Source organism: Anser anser, assembly GCF_964211835.1.
Source record: "Anser anser genome assembly, chromosome: 3".
In the NCBI taxonomy this organism is placed as follows: Eukaryota; Metazoa; Chordata; class Aves; order Anseriformes; family Anatidae; genus Anser; species Anser anser.
In genome coordinates, this window is record NC_139722.1 from 57,905,983 (window position 1) to 57,922,952 (window position 16,970).

The 16,970-nt window shown below is 38.5% G+C and overlaps 1 protein-coding gene across 2 annotated transcripts in view; it reads left to right on the plus strand.

Annotated features, from left to right (window-relative positions):
- LOC310896601 (uncharacterized protein) overlaps nt 1-16,970 on the plus strand; it is a 177,408-nt gene that overhangs the window by 83,072 nt on the left and 77,366 nt on the right. Inside the window, exon 1 of one of the 2 annotated variants that reach the window (XR_014581653.1) lies at nt 12,880-14,058. The exons of the other annotated variant lie outside the window; for it this stretch is intronic. The gene's annotated coding sequence lies outside the window, so the exon portion shown is untranslated. Of the gene's footprint in view, nt 1-12,879; nt 14,059-16,970 lie in introns of those variants that run through there. 2 annotated transcript variants of the gene reach the window in all.

Genomic DNA, 16,970 nt, shown 5'->3' on the forward strand with positions numbered 1-16,970 from the left:
ATAGCCATGTTCTCTCCAAGATGACTGAGTTTGCTCTCAAAGATAGATGTTGCAGGAAAAATAAAAGCATTTAACAATACTTCTAGAAGATTTATAGTAGGAGTCCATATGGCTTTTTCTCTTAAGTTTTATTAGGTTGATGAGCTGAGGAAATTATCTGCTGCAGCTACAGGTTCAGAATCCTCCATCCAGACTAAAGATGATAGTATCTGCTCCATTAACACTCAAGTGTCATCCTGTATTCCTTCAGAGTCCATGTGAAGGGCCCTCTTCTCAAAATGTTCAAAATCAATGTGTAAATTCAGTGTGGTTTCCTTTTAAGCACAAATGCACTAACTGAACTGACTGAGGCCATATTACCATGAATGAAACCTAAAATTTGCTGTTTCATTTTGAGAAGAGAAGCAGTTGAGTATTGGTGATTGGGCTGAATACTGCAATATCCTGTGCATATGCTGTGGATAATGCTGCTAATTGTTATAAAAATGTTTCTAGCAGATACTGTCCTACATCGGGTAAGACTGTAATTAGTTGAATCAAATGTTATTAGCAAGTAGCACAGAAATTAGTGGTGCCGTGAAAAGCAGCACCATTCATCTATTGTTGAAGGTCTGTTCATCTAAACAGCAGACTTGTTTACACAGTTGAACAGCAAGCCTTATTAGGGATAACGAGCATCCTGTAAAAAGAGGGGCTGTATTCTGGAAAGAAATACAGAAAATAACTTGATTAACCAGCTGATCAGAAAATAACATTACAATAACATAGGGTATTGTCCCTATATGTGCTGACCAGAGGACATTCTGAGTAAAAAATTATATTATCCACGTGAACTGTGTTATTTGAATTAATTTTTGACTTTTGTGCTCAGGATTTATCATAGCAATTCCAGAAAGAAACAGACATATTCCAGGGAGTAAAAGTGGAGCATCAAGAGTTAGGAAAATTGTAGAAACACTCACTCCTTAACACAAGAGTCCTAAGAAGTTCCACCTATTTTTGTTTGTTTATGCCTGGTGTTAAGTTTGCTGACAGCTCTCTGATACTGGGGAAAGGTAAGATTTTAAACAGGAAAATGTACATAACAAGATTTAGTGGCTGAGCATTAACTGAAGTCAGACAAAAAGTACTCATTCTGCCTCTCACTTTTGCTGTCTGCTTTCTATAGCTACATCTGCATGTGAGTTCTTGGGGTTAAATGATTCAAGACTCTTCCTGGGCCGTGTTAAGAAAACAAAAATGGCTAAAGTGGTTCGTAAGTCTTTTGATGAAATAGTTTGATGAGAAAATACTGATTTAATAAAGTTAAAATCTTTTGCAAAAACATCCCAGGTTTGAGGAATTGTAATTGTGCCATGGACAGGATTCCATCAGAGCAGGAACAGCAGTTTCCCTGGCTAAGTTTGTTCTGATAAATTAAGTGTTCTTGAGACCATTCTCTGGTATTAAAGTCAATTGAGATGGAAGATCCTATGCCCATATTATGAAGATCTCTTATTCTCCACTGCACGGTAGCTGCAGCCTGTTTGCCTGTTGAGAACGTTATGTAGGCCATGCTAATTTCCAGATCATACACAAGGTTATTTTTGTTGAAAATGGCAGCTGCCTGTAGCAAAAGTGTTACTGGGATTGTTCTGCTTTTCTGTGGGCAATCAAGTTTCTAATGCCCAGGAACAATTCCTGGCACTATTTAGTTGATTAGAGCAGATGCAATTGAAGTATGTTTCAGGAAATCCTAAGCCACCGGGGCCAGTGGTTTCATGCTTCCTCACACAGCGAACAGACCTGTGAACCAGCTGTGTTTCCAAACAAGACTCCAGAGTTTAGCAGCAGCACCTCACTGAGACACAGAAGAGATACTTTGGCTGACATCCTCCAGTAGTCCTTGTGATGTATTTCACTTCCTAAACATTTTGCACCTTTGTTTCCAAAATGAAGAGAAAAAAATATATAGACTTAAAACCCTGGACATCAAAAGTTTCATAGTCTGCCAAAAATCACAACTCTTGTACAACTTTTGTAAAATCAAATCATAAGTCTGGTGAGCTAGGCTACCTCCACTTCAGAGTGTCTAAATATAAGCACTTTTGGTCTTGATTTTGCAGTGTCGTGATCGTCCAGAAGCAAACTCACTCAGAATTATCACTGTTTTTGGAAAATCTAAGACAGAAGGCATTCATTTTTATACTCTGCAGGATCTACGCTTTTCTTTTTGTTTTGTGCTGCAGTGGCTTTGTACAACTACTAAGTGAAACTGCAATGAATTGAAGAATGTTGGAGACTCCTAATTGGACTATGTCTTAGATACGGGGTAGTATTATAATATGAAAGTCTGAGTGGTTGGCAGCTGAACACAGAAGTCCCAACGGGATGTGTGTTCTATAGCCTAAGACAAGAGATCACACTTGATATTTGCAGCTTACGTGCTATCCCACACAGAATCCCAGCAAGCTGCATTTTTTAACAAATAGTTTTATATGCCACATCCTCACCATTGATCATTCTGTCAGAGACTGAAAAAATATTCTGTTAACTTGTTTAGACTGGTTTCCCAGTTGCTAAATAGCATTTGCTATTTGATGTTTGATCATTTCAACTGTTACGGCTAATGTGATAGAATGCTTTTACATAAGTATTATTTAATTTTCATTTTTTTTTCAGTATGGAGGGAGAAAATTAGGCATGGAAGAATTTAAGGAAATTAAACTTTTATTACCCCAAACTGGGCAGAAAAAGCCATGAGGGTTATGTCTGAAAAATTACTGATATTAAAAATCCTCTTCAAATTCCATCGGAAGGGGTGTAAAAACATTTATTAAAGTGGGTAATCTCTCTGTAAAAGAGCTGGTATCCAATACTGGCTCCCCTCCCTTTCAGAACTGTGTGGGCTGCCTCCTCTGTTATGCACACTCACATAATACCCTGTGGCAATGACAGTGGTTGCTTACACAGAAAAATAATACTAGGAAAGTATTTATGCATTTGTACTGTATTGAGTGTGATAAATGTTTTTCCCTCTCTGAAAAACAAAACACTTGCATTGTCTGCTTTTGTTCTTCATCTCCTCCCATCTGTTTTGTTTCTCTTAGCTGGAAATGAGAATAACAGCTGACTCTCTGTGGATTGCCAGTGGTCTATGGAGGGTTTGAAGGCCTCTATAATGTCTTTGAAGCTCCTTTTTAAAAATAATTCTGTCCCAGTTCATGTGAAAAGCTGTATAATTCTTTCATCAGATCATAACAGTTGCAGTGAAAGGACTAGACTTACTTTCTATCTCTGTCAATACTGAGGCTTTTGTGGCCGTGTGGCCTGCTGGACATCCAACATTCTATGTTTCCAACCACAGAGAAAGACCAAGAGCATTTATCTAAAATGAAAGCTTGATGTGAGTGGTATAATGATCTTCACCCAAAGTAGGAGATCTTATATATTATTTCAGGTTGCAATAAAAACATAAACATTAGTTTACTTGCCTGAGAAGCATCTGAACATGGATCTCACAGAAATACAAGTTCAGCCACTCTACATTATTTAAATACTGTGCACATTATCTGAAATAGTGTGGGACTTTACAGCTATCAGAACCCCCACTTTTTCAGTAGAAACTTGAGGTCTTTGGTAGTTCTGAATGGGAAATCAGCACAGAGGGAATAGTTGGGTTATGGTTCAGCAGCGTAGATAACTCTGTTGTATCCTATTCAGGGCAAAGTTAAAACAAAATTGAACCGTGCATCACAGCAAGTCAATCACAAGTGGTTGGAAACTAGCAATGCAACATGAAACTCGTGAGGTACTTTGCCTTTAGTCACAGAAATTAAATCTGCTAGAAAACATGGAAAATCACAGATTGTTGGGGTTAAAGGAAGAAAGTTATAACTAAGTCCTGTGAAATTTCACTCACGCTGAGTGATTAGAGGTTTAGTAAAGACAATTTAAAGAATATAAGTTTTCTGGAGGTAAAGGACTCTTTTTTTTTTTTTTTTTTTTTGGTCTTACTGACAACATTACTGAAAAGACCTAAGTAGGATGCTCCTCAGATTAGTACGTTGTTATATTCAACAATTTGTGTTTTCATATTTTTTTCACTGTCTTTATCATTTCTCAGTAGTGGATTTTCATTAGTAGCTTGATTTGGCACGATCACTAATGTAAAGCACTACAACTTAACTGTGTCTTGCTAAATAAACACTACAACCATTTACAAGGCAATAACTACACAAATTGGAGGAAGGGCCTGGCCCATAAGGTAATCAAGTTATTATGAAAGTAATATGTCCTTTTTCCTTTCTATTAAAAACAGAAGTGGGAAGACAAGTTGCTATATGCCAGCGTGGCCAATATATAATAACTTTTTCATTTTACTTAAAAAAGTGTGTTTAAAAAAATAGTTTATAATAAAGAACACAGAAATATTCCGTATTTTATTAGTTACACCAAAGTCATGTTGGCAAGTGAAGAAATAATAAACTAAAATTGCTTCATGTGTTTCCTATTATATAATAAGCTGGTGATGCAAAGGAGAAGCCTGCCTCACTCACTAGCCAGTCTGGCTATTACAAAACTGTGAAGCAAAAAGGCATAATTTTTTTCACTGCGTGAAATGACAGAAGTGTAACTATTCAAGATGAACACAAACTGTCTTATGGGACATATCGCAAGTTAATACTGAGGTTGCTGTGACTGGCATTCTAGCATGGCACTGCCAAATAAGGTTTTGTCCAGTCTGGCTGAAAAACTTGCTGTTCACGAGCGTTAGTCATTATGTGTTAATGTCTGGTCATTAGTCATTATGTAAATGTCTGGTGTACGTACGGCACCGTGATTTTCTCTGCAGGGCTGCTCTCAATCCATTCATCACCCCAGCCTGTATTTGTGCTTGGGATTGCTCTGGCCCAGATGCAGGACCTTGTACTTGGACTTGTTGAACTTCAAGAGGTTCACACAGGCCCACCTCTCAAGGTTGTCCAGGTCCCTCTGGATGGCATCCCTTCCCTCCAGTGTGGCAACTGCACCACACAGCTTGGTGTCATCTGCAAACAAGCTGAGGTAACATTCAACCTCACTGTCCATGTCACCAACAAAGATTAAATAATGCCAGTGCTGAGAAACATCACCCATCACTGGTCTCCACCTGGACATTGAACCATTGACTGCAGTTCTTTGAGTGTGACCATCCAGCCAATTCCTTATCCACTGAGTGGTCAATCCACCAAATCCACATCTCTCCAATTTAGAGAAAAGGAAGTTATGTGAGACAACGTCAAATGCTTTGCACAAGTCCAGGTAGATGACATCAAAATAAGGCTTTTCTGAAGTTCCATTTAATTTTGTATATTTAAGAAATACCAAATGGAAATACATGTTTAAATATATTTCTTTTTCTAGACTGGATTATTTAATTGGAATATTTTGGGTGTAACAGTGTCTTCTGACAAAAGCTTCTAAAGAAACTAAACTACCACAAGATAGGAAGGAAGATCTTCACACAGATACATATCTGGTTAAAAATTTGGAAGAAATGGATGGGGAAAAAAATGTCACTTTTCATACTTCATGAGGTTATGCATAGAGTACCATGGTAATATGTGGTACTGAGCAGAACACGACAAGGTACAGCTTTCATAGACAATTCAGGGAATAGAGAACTGTGAGATGACAAAGTTTGCTGATGATGTTGAGTTACTTAAGACAGTAAAGCTGTCCGTGAAAAAATACAGGGGGCACATAATGCTGAGAGCTTCAGAAATAAATGGCAGCAAAAAAATTCAATGTAGATAAACACACCTGGAAAAGTAACAATCCTAACTTTATTTATAGAATGATAACCTTGGAGTTGACAAATGGAAATAGAAAAATTCTTGAGAAACGTAAGTATCAATTCAGTGATCCCTCTTGGAGAATGAAGTGGACATTTTTGTTTTTCCAGTGTATATCAAAGACCTTGGTGTTGCCCCTTCTGAAAGAGTGCATTGAGCCTCTCTCCTCCCCACCAAAGAGGATGCAGAAGACCTGGGGTGGCTATAGAGGTGATTTACATGGGTACTCAGAAGGACAAAATGCTGTCCTGATGTGGAATACTAAAAAAAGGTTTGAACTCTTCTGCATAGAAATGAGATGACACAACATGGGTGGTATTCCATAATCTCAAAACTGTGATAGAGAAGCCTAAGAGGTATGGTTACATACACTATGAAGACTCTGCTGGAGGTGGTTCAGGGTGTGACTGGCTCCTGGCCACTGGTTACTGCCCTCCTGCCTGAGTTCAGTGCCTCAGCAGCATAGTCAGTAACGCTAGGCAAGCATGCATGATGGGACTGTGTCAGCACAAAGTCTAATAAAGGAAGTTTGTAATGGCAGTGGTTTTAGTCTGAGATAGTGAGCATTGTGATAAACAGAATGGAAAATGGCACATTTTGCTGTGGGATGGATAGTTAAGTTGACAGCTGAAGTGACAAAGTGAGATTATTTTAAGCTCCTGTTATATAGATTCCTTGGAACTCATCTAGTCACATTCTTTGTTTCCAAAAGACTGTGAGAATTAAAGGACTAAGCCACTCCCACATTTTTAAACTTATTAATATGTTGAAAAGTGAAACCCCTTACTTGAGTCCATTTGGAATTGAGGCTTTTCTTTTGTTGCACTTGAAGTAATTTAAAGTTAATGAACATTTTGTTGTGTTAACATGAGAGGAGACAGTCTACTATGATACACAGTTTTAATTATCAGAGCTTGTTCCAGGGTGTTTAGTCATGTCAGCGTTCAGCTACAAATCCGAACATGATGTATTATAAAACCCAAAGTAGACAGTCAAGTTATAAATATACAAAATGTATCTCTTACTAACAGATGCTATTGCTGTATGACATTGAGTCAGATTGTCAAAATTTTTCCCTTTGAAGAAAGAAAAGTTAAATAGGTATTTTAATGAATATTTATCTTCATTTTACCCTTACTTAACAGGAAATTGTATAATGGAGCATTTTTGTTTTCAGTACAATACAATTATATATAAATAAGCTACAGAATAGGTGTAATATTTACCTGCATTTGTATAAGTGTGTGTCTCTATACATATATTAACTTTAACTACGGAGTGGTTTATTCTCTTCATATACTATATGTATAAGTGCATATGCTCAGTATATTCTATCACATTAAATTAGATGGAATGTATCATAAAATTTAGTAGCACTCACTAATATTCATGGCTTAAATATTTTTAAACAACGTGTTTCATTTTCCTTGGATGTAGAATTTTTTAGGAGACAGAAAAACAAATTAGCATAACTTGGAAAGCAAGTGCAAAAAAATCATGTTTTCATGTCTTTGTGATTTGAGGCCCCAACAGGAAAAATAAAATAAAATAAAATAAAGTCAGTATTAGGCTCATTTTTTTCTGTTCCAAAAGAAAAATGGTCATGTTTGTTGTTTAGAACCTAGGACAAGGATCAACAGAAAAATATAAAAAATGCCTAACTTCCAAATTAGAGAAATACCAGCTTGTTCTATGTAATTGTTACAAGTCAGAGTTTTAATAATGGCTGAAACAATTCTTAGGTGGGTTATACGCAAATCACTGAAATTTCCCCGGACAGTTTGCATCCCCCTCTCCCTAAATCTGATGTCTGTTGTCTGAGGCCTTGAGACATTTTGTTCTTAAGAAATCAGGTTGTCTGTGGTGGCCAGCTGTCACACAGATAGCCCTCCTTTCTCTACCCCCATCAGTAATAACGGCAGAAAAAAGTGTCGTCTTAGCTGCCCTGTTGTTTACAAGGAGCCAGAGATTTATGCAGAGATTTTAAAAGTATGATATAAGGCATTGAAAATAAAGGAGAAAACACTGAGAGTCTAAATGACTGAAAAGCTCTGTTTGACTTTTGAGAACTTTTGGATGCTAAAAGATAAGGGATATGTTTTGTCATTCAGAGTACTAGCTTAAAATTTCAACCCTGTTAATAGTATGGATTTTGGAAGAGCTCTCCCATGGCCCTTCTCATCCCTGACCATGGCCAACAAAACCATATTTTTTTCTTCCATTGATGGCAGTGACTGTTATTGCACAGCAGCCATGAAGCCATTCACATTAGCCTCTTTTTCTGGCTTCAAAACCACAGAAGACCAAATGTTAAAGAGATTTTGAGACTTGACTTGACAATTTCTTTTGGTTTTTCACTCATCTTCACTTCCCATGTCTGATCAGGATTGGAAGTGGAAGTGTTGAAAGACTATACTTACGTATTATTTATTGAGCACTGACACTGTGCTTGGAGTTAAACGACCCAGTGAAATACCACAAAAAAGACTACTTTTACGGTATTTCAAGCCCAACCAGAAAGAAAAATTACTGGAAGTTTCACAAGAATACCCTGTTTTTGCAAGACTTCCAGGCCAGTTCTGAAGATCAAAGATGGTCAGGCAGTCTGGATGAAACCCAAATGAATGTTCAAATATTGGGTCCTTAGCCAAACCAAAGAGAACCTCTGAATCGTAAGGTTTGTTCTTCTCTCTTCAGTATTGATAATATTCAGGTTAAGCCTGCCTGATTCAACATGGAGTTTCTATTTGATGCCTAGATTATGGTTTGGGTCCTTTGTGTAGGCTTTTTATGGTTTGCTAACAGATTTTCAGTTATCAGTTTTCAATGATTTTGTGTGAAGACTATCAGCTTACAGATGTACACATAGCTAATTCATATTCAAGGCAATGTGCATTGTTCCTGCAGTAAATTCTAACAAGAATAATTGTGGTATTCTGTTATAGGAAAGAAAAGGTCAGTGTTATAGGTCAGCAAGGCACATGATTTGTACCTCATATGTTAGAGCAGTTGTATTACTCTACACCAATGAAGTGACAAAATTTGAACTTATGTGGGGTTTTTTGTTTGTTTATTTTTTTTAAGCTCTCTCCCACTTACTGTGAAGCGAGTGTTTGCAGAGAGATGTTATGGTATTTCAGCTCAATCTAATTTCATGTCCAAGCTTGTCTGAGTTGTACCTACCTTTTAGTTATAAAAATAATAAAGTATGAAGTAAGTATAAAGTAAATAAATAAACAGAAAAGTAATTTTAAAACAGGTGAAGTCTTCCTCGGGTGAAATGTCATGCTGGCCCTCACATTTCCAGCCCTTGGGAAGTTCTGCCCTTGGATGGTTGTTTCACTGCAGAATTTTGCATGTTGCTTCTCTCGTGGACCTGTGATCTTCCTGTGATCCTTCAGGGTTGTCATCCACATCATACCTGTCATCCCTTCAGGACTCCCATTACATGCTTTGACATGTAACAAAAGCATGGTTAACTGTTTCAAAGACCTTGTTATCTGCATGTCTATTGGTACAGCTGGCTCACACAGAGGGTAGGATATATGACAGGATGTTGTTCTGCTGTTAGCTTTGCCTCAGTTTGCTTTGTGACTTGGAAAAAGCCTGCTGGTTTTGCATGGCACAATCTCTCCATCTTTTAAGGATGAATAATTACAGTTCCTAGCTTAAAATATTTTGAAACCTATGTATGTAAAGAAGTCAAGGAAAGCTGCATATTATTATTCTGTTTTACTATATGAACAGTTAAAAAATGCCACTAGCTAGTCTGGTCTGGCAGCAACAAGTATTGAAACTTACAGAGGAAGAATCAGGCTGCTTAGAAAAAAAAAAATATATCTGGGCTCCTGACTTCAGAGACTAACTTCAGGAAAGGGGAAGGTACAGTTTTAATATCTTAATACTGGTTTTGATATTCATGAAAGTAAAGTCAAAGATTTTAAAATACTTGAGTATTGCAGTTAATAATGCATTGTAAATCTACAGCTATAACTCCAGCTTTAATGAAAATGAAGCTGAAGTGTGGGCCTAACTGCATACATACATTGCATACTGTGCAGTAAAAAGTTGTTCTTGCATAAAATCAATATTTAGTGGTCAAATTTCCCTCGTTTCCCACTAATAATGGATGGAGTTATATGGTTCGGTTGTAAATCCACCAGCTGGAAGTAATGAGATGAACTGTCCATAGCAATATGAAAGATATACATGCCTATTCAAAGTCAGCCCATCTGTGGAGATCTGTGGAGAAGGCTAGTAGGGAATTCTACATAGACATACAGTAAACCAGGCTCTCGTGATACTGTAAGGAGCTGTGGGGGCCTAATCTTTACATTTGACTATTAAATTAGGAAGGGCAAAGCCTACACAATACCAACAGTATTAGTCATGTCTGGCGGGGCATCCAATACCAGATGTCACTTTTCTGATCTTTCATGCTCAGCTCTTACTGTTTTTGGCACATCAGAGTTCGCATCTGAATACAATTTGAGTTATAACAATGCAATCAGCATGTCTAACTATTTTTGCCTTTCTCTCTGCTATTTTGGGAGCTGGGCTATGGTGAGTCTCTGTTGTTTAATCTAAAAGCCTCCCCTGTCCCCTTTCTCTTGCCTCATGAGATAATGCTGGGGGATGTCAGAAAGTAGTGTTGAGGAACTGTTGTTTGACAAGTGCTACTTGTTTTAAATAGTATTGCTTGTTTATTGCTGGCACAATTATTTATCTGCTAGCATAGCATAATATATATATATATATCTTGACAGTAGAAGAGTAGCTTTCGTTGCTAGAAACTATTTGACTTAAGTGAGTATCTCACTGTTTAAAGGTGAATGCAGTGCTATGTAACATAGCAGGAAAGGTTTATTTACTTGCTTAACAGGCACACAAAAGCTTACAGCCTTTGTAATCAGACAAAAGGAAATATATTTAGGGAATTGTGTGGGGAGGAGCATAGCCTGCTCTTCTGACTTGTTATATGATAAAGTCATCTCCCTTTATGCAGATTATTCATGTTTATTTATGACATTCTTTGAAAGGAAAGACACCCAAATGCCTCAGGGCTATGGCCCAAAGTAAATAATTTGTCATAATATACCTTGCAAATGATAATGTAAACCACAGGAAGCCCAGGGAGGAGATGCACGTACATTCCAAAGCTGGGAAGTTATTGAATGTTTAGGCTTAAGGAGCAGATAGTTTTGATTGGGGATATTTCCCTTGTTTCTGTCTGTTAGATGAATTACTCTGCATGAGTGATATCCATTGTACTGTGTTTATTCTTTTCCGCTTTTGTTCACCAATTACTATGATGTCTGCTCCTTTCCCAAAGATGTTCTGTATAATAAATATATTAAGTCTGACAAGGAATGGATGGTAATGCAGCATCAATGCCCTCTGGGGTTAGTGAGTGCTCTGGTTATTTTTGTGTCTCTCTGTAAACTCACGGTCCAGGCATTTGTATAGAAGAATCTTCACTCAAGTTCAATGCAGAAAACTTTCCACTAGGGGAGCTGGTATCCTGGGTTTGAGCAGTGAAACCAGAAGCTGCATCTTGCTTTTTGTTGCAATTTTTCTTGTTGCATTCAAGCTTGTTGCATTGTATTCTAATGTTTGGCCCAAACCCAAAACTTAATAAGAGAGTCCACATGAGATGAATTCATTTACTGTTTTGCAATATATTACATACATATAGAAATCCTGGACTTAGGCAGAGGCAAGATTGTTTTGCTGCTACATATTAAAAACTAATTTCCAGATCTGTGCTTTGGTGCTCTGTAGTAAGACATTGAGTGGGAATTTTAGAGCCTATGCTTTCATATGCCTGTTTTATAGCTGGATGACCTGGTTGGAAGCTTGTATCTTGAGCCAGCGGTAGGTAAATCAGTTGTAGCCAATTTGGTTACCTCTGTAGTAGTAGATTAACAGTGTCAGAATACTGGCGCATGATCACTTCTACTGTTAATGTGTTATGCCACTTTTTAGTCTAGGTTTGGACTGTGCCAAAAAGCACTCTTCCAAACAGTTCCCAGACACAGTTCAGGAGTGAGCAAGAATGAGTAAGAGACTGATAGGAAGATTGGATGCAAAGCACTTTGTTATACCAGCTGGGTAGAGAATGGTCTGTAGCCCATTTTATTTAGTACGGAGATGTAGTCCTTAAGTGGAGTGTTGGGCGCTTATTATATACTACACAAAACTACACATTGTTAAAGGGGAAAAATGCTTCAAATTTAGGTTTTTACATGGCCTGAATCTGAGTTTAGTTTTGTTGCTATTGCCTGTCACTGAAGTAGTTAGCACGATAGGATCTTGAGATTAGCTGGAATGTGTGGGCATTTCTGCCATACAACTTGTTAGTAATAATTTTCCTGAAATTTACTTGGATATTCCCTGTTGTCTTTCTTGTTTTTAAGTTATATATTTACTCTGCAAGTTCTTGGAGCTGAACCTGGTGCAGGGTGACCATCTTTTATAAAGTGCCTCGTACATGCCTCTAGAACAGCCTTGTCACTACAATCCAAAGGTTGCAAACCTGTGTGTAAAATAGGCATCACACTGAAGACTTACCTAGACTCTTCTTCTTTTCTTGAGCATCTCCAGTAATGAAACACAAAATGAAGCAACAAATTTCTCCAATGAAACCAACTTGTACACTTTCTATAGGAAACAACAGTTGCTAGTAAAATGACTTACACTACAGTCATATCAGCTAAAAAATGACATGGTTGGATTGGGTCTGACTTTCTACAAAGCCCAGGGCAGTCTGTATCTAGCAATTTGATTCAGATCCCTCCTGAATATAGTAAAACAGTAAGCCATAGGAGTCAGAAAATATTGCAGGATTACCCTGAAGTGAACTACTTTCAAACATGGCAGCCCTTTTTTTTTTTTTTTAAAGATTAAAAGAAACTACCTCCCACAGTCCTGAGAATTTGAAGCCAGGATAGATTTCTTCCAGTGCACTGTGCAAATTTTCCCCCCTTTCCTAAAGAGGTAGGATTATGTAACCTAATAAATTGGTTTCATTACAGAGCCATTGACAGACAGACATATAGGTTGCTGCCAACGGGTGTGTGTGCTGAAGGTGAGCATGCTGAGGGGGTGGTGGAAGTTAACAGTGGGTGCAGGACTCAAACCATCTGGCTGGAGGAGGTCATACCTGTTGCACAAATCGGGGGTAGATAAGCATGTCAACAGCAAGGGGGTTGACACCCATCAATCAACTTTTCATTACAGCAAGAATGAGCAATGTGGGTCCTTTGGAGGAAGAGGGAACTAGTGATCCCTCATCTCACCGGTGGCAACTCTAAAAGGCTAACCTTTTATTTTCAAGGGCAGGAAGGATGAAGAATGTGTTTTTAATGAATTACCCATTATCATACATACAGATCTATACAATATCCTACTTTCATATGTATATATATCTCCTTCAAAAAAACATAATTAAATCAAAATATTTCATTAATTATTTTTAAAAAGCATAAAAGTGCATCTTACCAGGAAGCAATTTTTAAGTTTCTGATCAAGTAAATAATTCTCAAAATGTATTTTCTGCATTTCTGTTTCATTCCAAAGGATAAGAGAATGGTAGAAAAAAGAAGATATGCCAGAAAGAAACATAACTTAATGAACTCTCATTGAATTTTCACTTACACTGACCATGATTTAGATGATTAATTAAATCTTAAGCTTCAGGGCCTGAAGTATGAAAAAGACTGGTCCTTCCACGCATTCAAAAACACACCAGAGTACATGGGGGAGAATTTTGCATTCCCCTCTGAAATGGCATTTAGCATCAGAAGCAGAACACAGCTTCCGTTTTTAAAGGCAAGGAAGAGCACAAAACATTAAAAAGTGACTTTAGGCTCTCCAAAGGCCATCAAGAGAACATGACTCACAGAGAAGGAAGTTTCTGGAAGGCTTTAAGTCATTCGTATTGTACTACATGGGGAAGAACAGGCCTGAGATCAGAACTGGAAATCAGGTATCCTGTCAGGTAGCCTGCCTGTAGTTTAGACTTGAGAGTATTTTTACATTTGGCAGGTTAATAAATCTCTATTATTTCAGCAAACAGTAACTGGAAGTAAGTGCTTCCAGAGGACAGAGGAAGGCACTGACACCCTGAGTTACCCTCTGACTCTTTCTTGTGCCAATTATGGAAGACTGGAGTTAGAAGAGGGATCTTAACCAAAACCTACCATCCTACGATAAGCTTTGGAGTCAGGACTCAGCTGATAAGGTAATGTTGCATTGATTTTACAGGTACTGCTGCTCTGTAATGCTGCAGGGTTTACAAGATCAAATCTGTAATGATTACTCTCACTAGATATTCACTAATATCAGCTTTCTCCTTCACAAAGAATCTGGGATTTGCCTGCAAACTGACTCCTTCAGTCCCAAAATAGCTACACAAAGGAGAAACAAGTTTGTTGGATGAGGAGGACTTTTTCACTCACATCTCAAATGTTAGCCGTGTTTTGGCAGTTGCAATGAGTCAAATAAGGATAAACATTTCTGAGAAAAAGGCCTCTTTAACAGGGAGCAGAGTTTCTTGTGTATTGTTATTATCTCAGCATTCACCTCGGAGTGTGTGCAGTAGATTAGGCACCTTCCTACCTCCAAAAGCATCAGCAATCAATCAGGTTAGAATTGAGAAAGAGCTAACAGAGTCTTTATTTTTGTAGATCATTAAAAATGACCCGAGGGACCAATTTTCCGTACTTTTGCTCAGTTTCCTTCTGATTCCAGTCATTAAGAATGACATACACATAGTTGTATGGGGAGACAATGAACAAAATTCTCCTCTTGCTTATGCCAATGGGTTCTGTTAGAGCTGAACAGGGATAAATGAGAGGAACATTTGCCTGACTTTTTCACAGCAGCTTTAACTCAAGCACACATCAAACTAAATTCCTTTCTTAGTGAAAGGAACCTCAAATGAAATCTGGAGTGACTGAAATAAATTGCATCATAGCCCTGCAAAGATCAGGAGGTCAAATTCAAATTTGGTAGAAGCAGTGGTAATGAAGTTGCCCACACACAGGCCATCTATTCTTTGTCTCAGGGCTCTGTCTGAACTTAGGTATATTGTTAATAAGTGATATATACTTATTTATACCAGTGATGTTGAACTATATTTTAACCCAGTAACTGAATTGAAGTACTAGGAGATGACCTGGCCGTTCAACTTCAAAAGTGTATACAAGAAATATTATGCAACTGTTGTTTAGATGTACATTTCTGTGACTGAAATAGGCATCAGTTTTATATTGGTATTTCTCATTGGTAAAGGGGCAACAGGAGAAAATGTGTCATCTAATTTGCCAAATGGGTAAGAATTATTTCTCAGCTGTGCACATTATCATAGAGCAGAGTCCATACGTGATTAGATCTGTCTGCACATAGCAGTTTGCAAAGTCTATTTATTTAAACAAACCTCAGATTAATAAATCACACTCTGCACACTGAATGCTGTAATGTTAGTGAGGCCTAAAATGATCTGTGGATTTGGCCATTTGGATGAATGCAGTTGTCATGACTCAGATCTGATGATATATTGCTCTGCTCTGATGTAATTTGTCATGCAAGAATCTTCTGTAGTAGCATACTGTGCTAAGGCTGGTACCGAGACTGGGGAGAAAAGTACTCGGGTCTTAATAATGTATCTCTGATGAAAGAAACAGCAAATACTACATCTGTCAAAAAGATTTATTTTCTTTCTTTTTTTTCTTTTCTTTTCTTTTTTCTTTTCTTTTCCTTTCCTTTCCTTTCCTTTCCTTTCCTTTCTTTCCTTTCCTTTCCTTTCCTTTCCTTTTCCTTTCCTTTCCTTTCCTTTCCTTTCCTTTCCTTTCCTTTCCTTTCCTTTCCTTTCCTTTCCTTTCCTTTCCTTTCCTTTCCTTTCCTTTCCTTTCCTCCTTTCCTTTCCTTTCCTTTCCTTTCCTTTCCTTTCCTTTCCTTTCCTTTCCTTTCCTTTCCTCTTTCCTTTCCTTTCCTTTCCTTTCCTTTCCTTTCCTTTCCTTTCCTTTCCTTTCCTTTCCTTTCCTTTCCTTTCCTTTCCTTTCCTTCCTTCCCTTCCTTCCCTTCCCTTCCCTTCCCTTCCCTTCCCTTCCCTTCCCTTCCTTCCCTTCCCTTCCCTTCCCTTCCCTTCCCTTCCTTCCCTTCCCTTCCCTTCCCTTCCCTTCCCTTCCCTTCCCTTCCCTTCCCTTCCCTTCCCTTCCCTTCCCTTCCCTTCCCTTCCCTTCCCTTCCTTCCCTTCCCTTCCCTTCCCTTCCTTCCCTTCCCTTCCCTTCCCTTCCCTTCCCTTCCCTTCCCTTCCCTTCCCTTCCCTTCCCTTCCCTTCCCTTCCCTTCCCTTCCCTTCCCTTCCCTTCCCTTCCTTCCCTCCCCTCCCCTCCCCTCCCCTCCCCTCCCCTCCCCTCCCCTCCCCTCCCCTCCCCTCCCCTTCCCTTCCCTTCCCTTCCCTTCCCTTCCCTTCCCTCCTTCCTTCCCTTCCCTTCCCTTCCCTTCCTTTCCTTTCCTTTTCCTCTTTCCCCTTTTTTAGTAAAAAGGAAAGGCTGTGACAGACATATTTGAAATCTATCTAGAATATTTCTATGTGAATTCCTTTATTTCGGAGTCATGGCCTGTCATCAAAATCAAACCTATCAGTTTGGCCGAAGCATACACACAGGCACTGCTCTGTCTTTTGGGAAGAGAGTGGAAAGGGGGAGACAAGAGAAGGAGTTGAAGATATAAGGAGATGGCAGGAAATAAAAACAGAAGACAGTTGCAAACATTTCCTGGAGATACGTTTTCTAATCCCCCTCATCCACAGGCACCCTTCCTTTCCTCAGCAGCATTTGTGAGCTCTAGTTCCTACTGAAAATTGATCCTGTGCATGTCATTGGGCATGTGAACCGTGCCAAATCCTTATTGAATATTTTAAACCCTGAGGAGAAGTGTACCTTGTTATTAACCTCAGCAATTCAGACCACTCTTCTACACTAAGCACTGTGGAAAATGTACTGGAACCAACAGGAAAGCAGACCTACACAGTACACCCTTTGCACAGACACCCTCATTTCTGGCAGTATGGAATGCACTACTGTTTCAGGAACCATTTAATTCCTGGAGCAATATTTTAATGTTGCACTTCAAGTATTGTAGTATAACA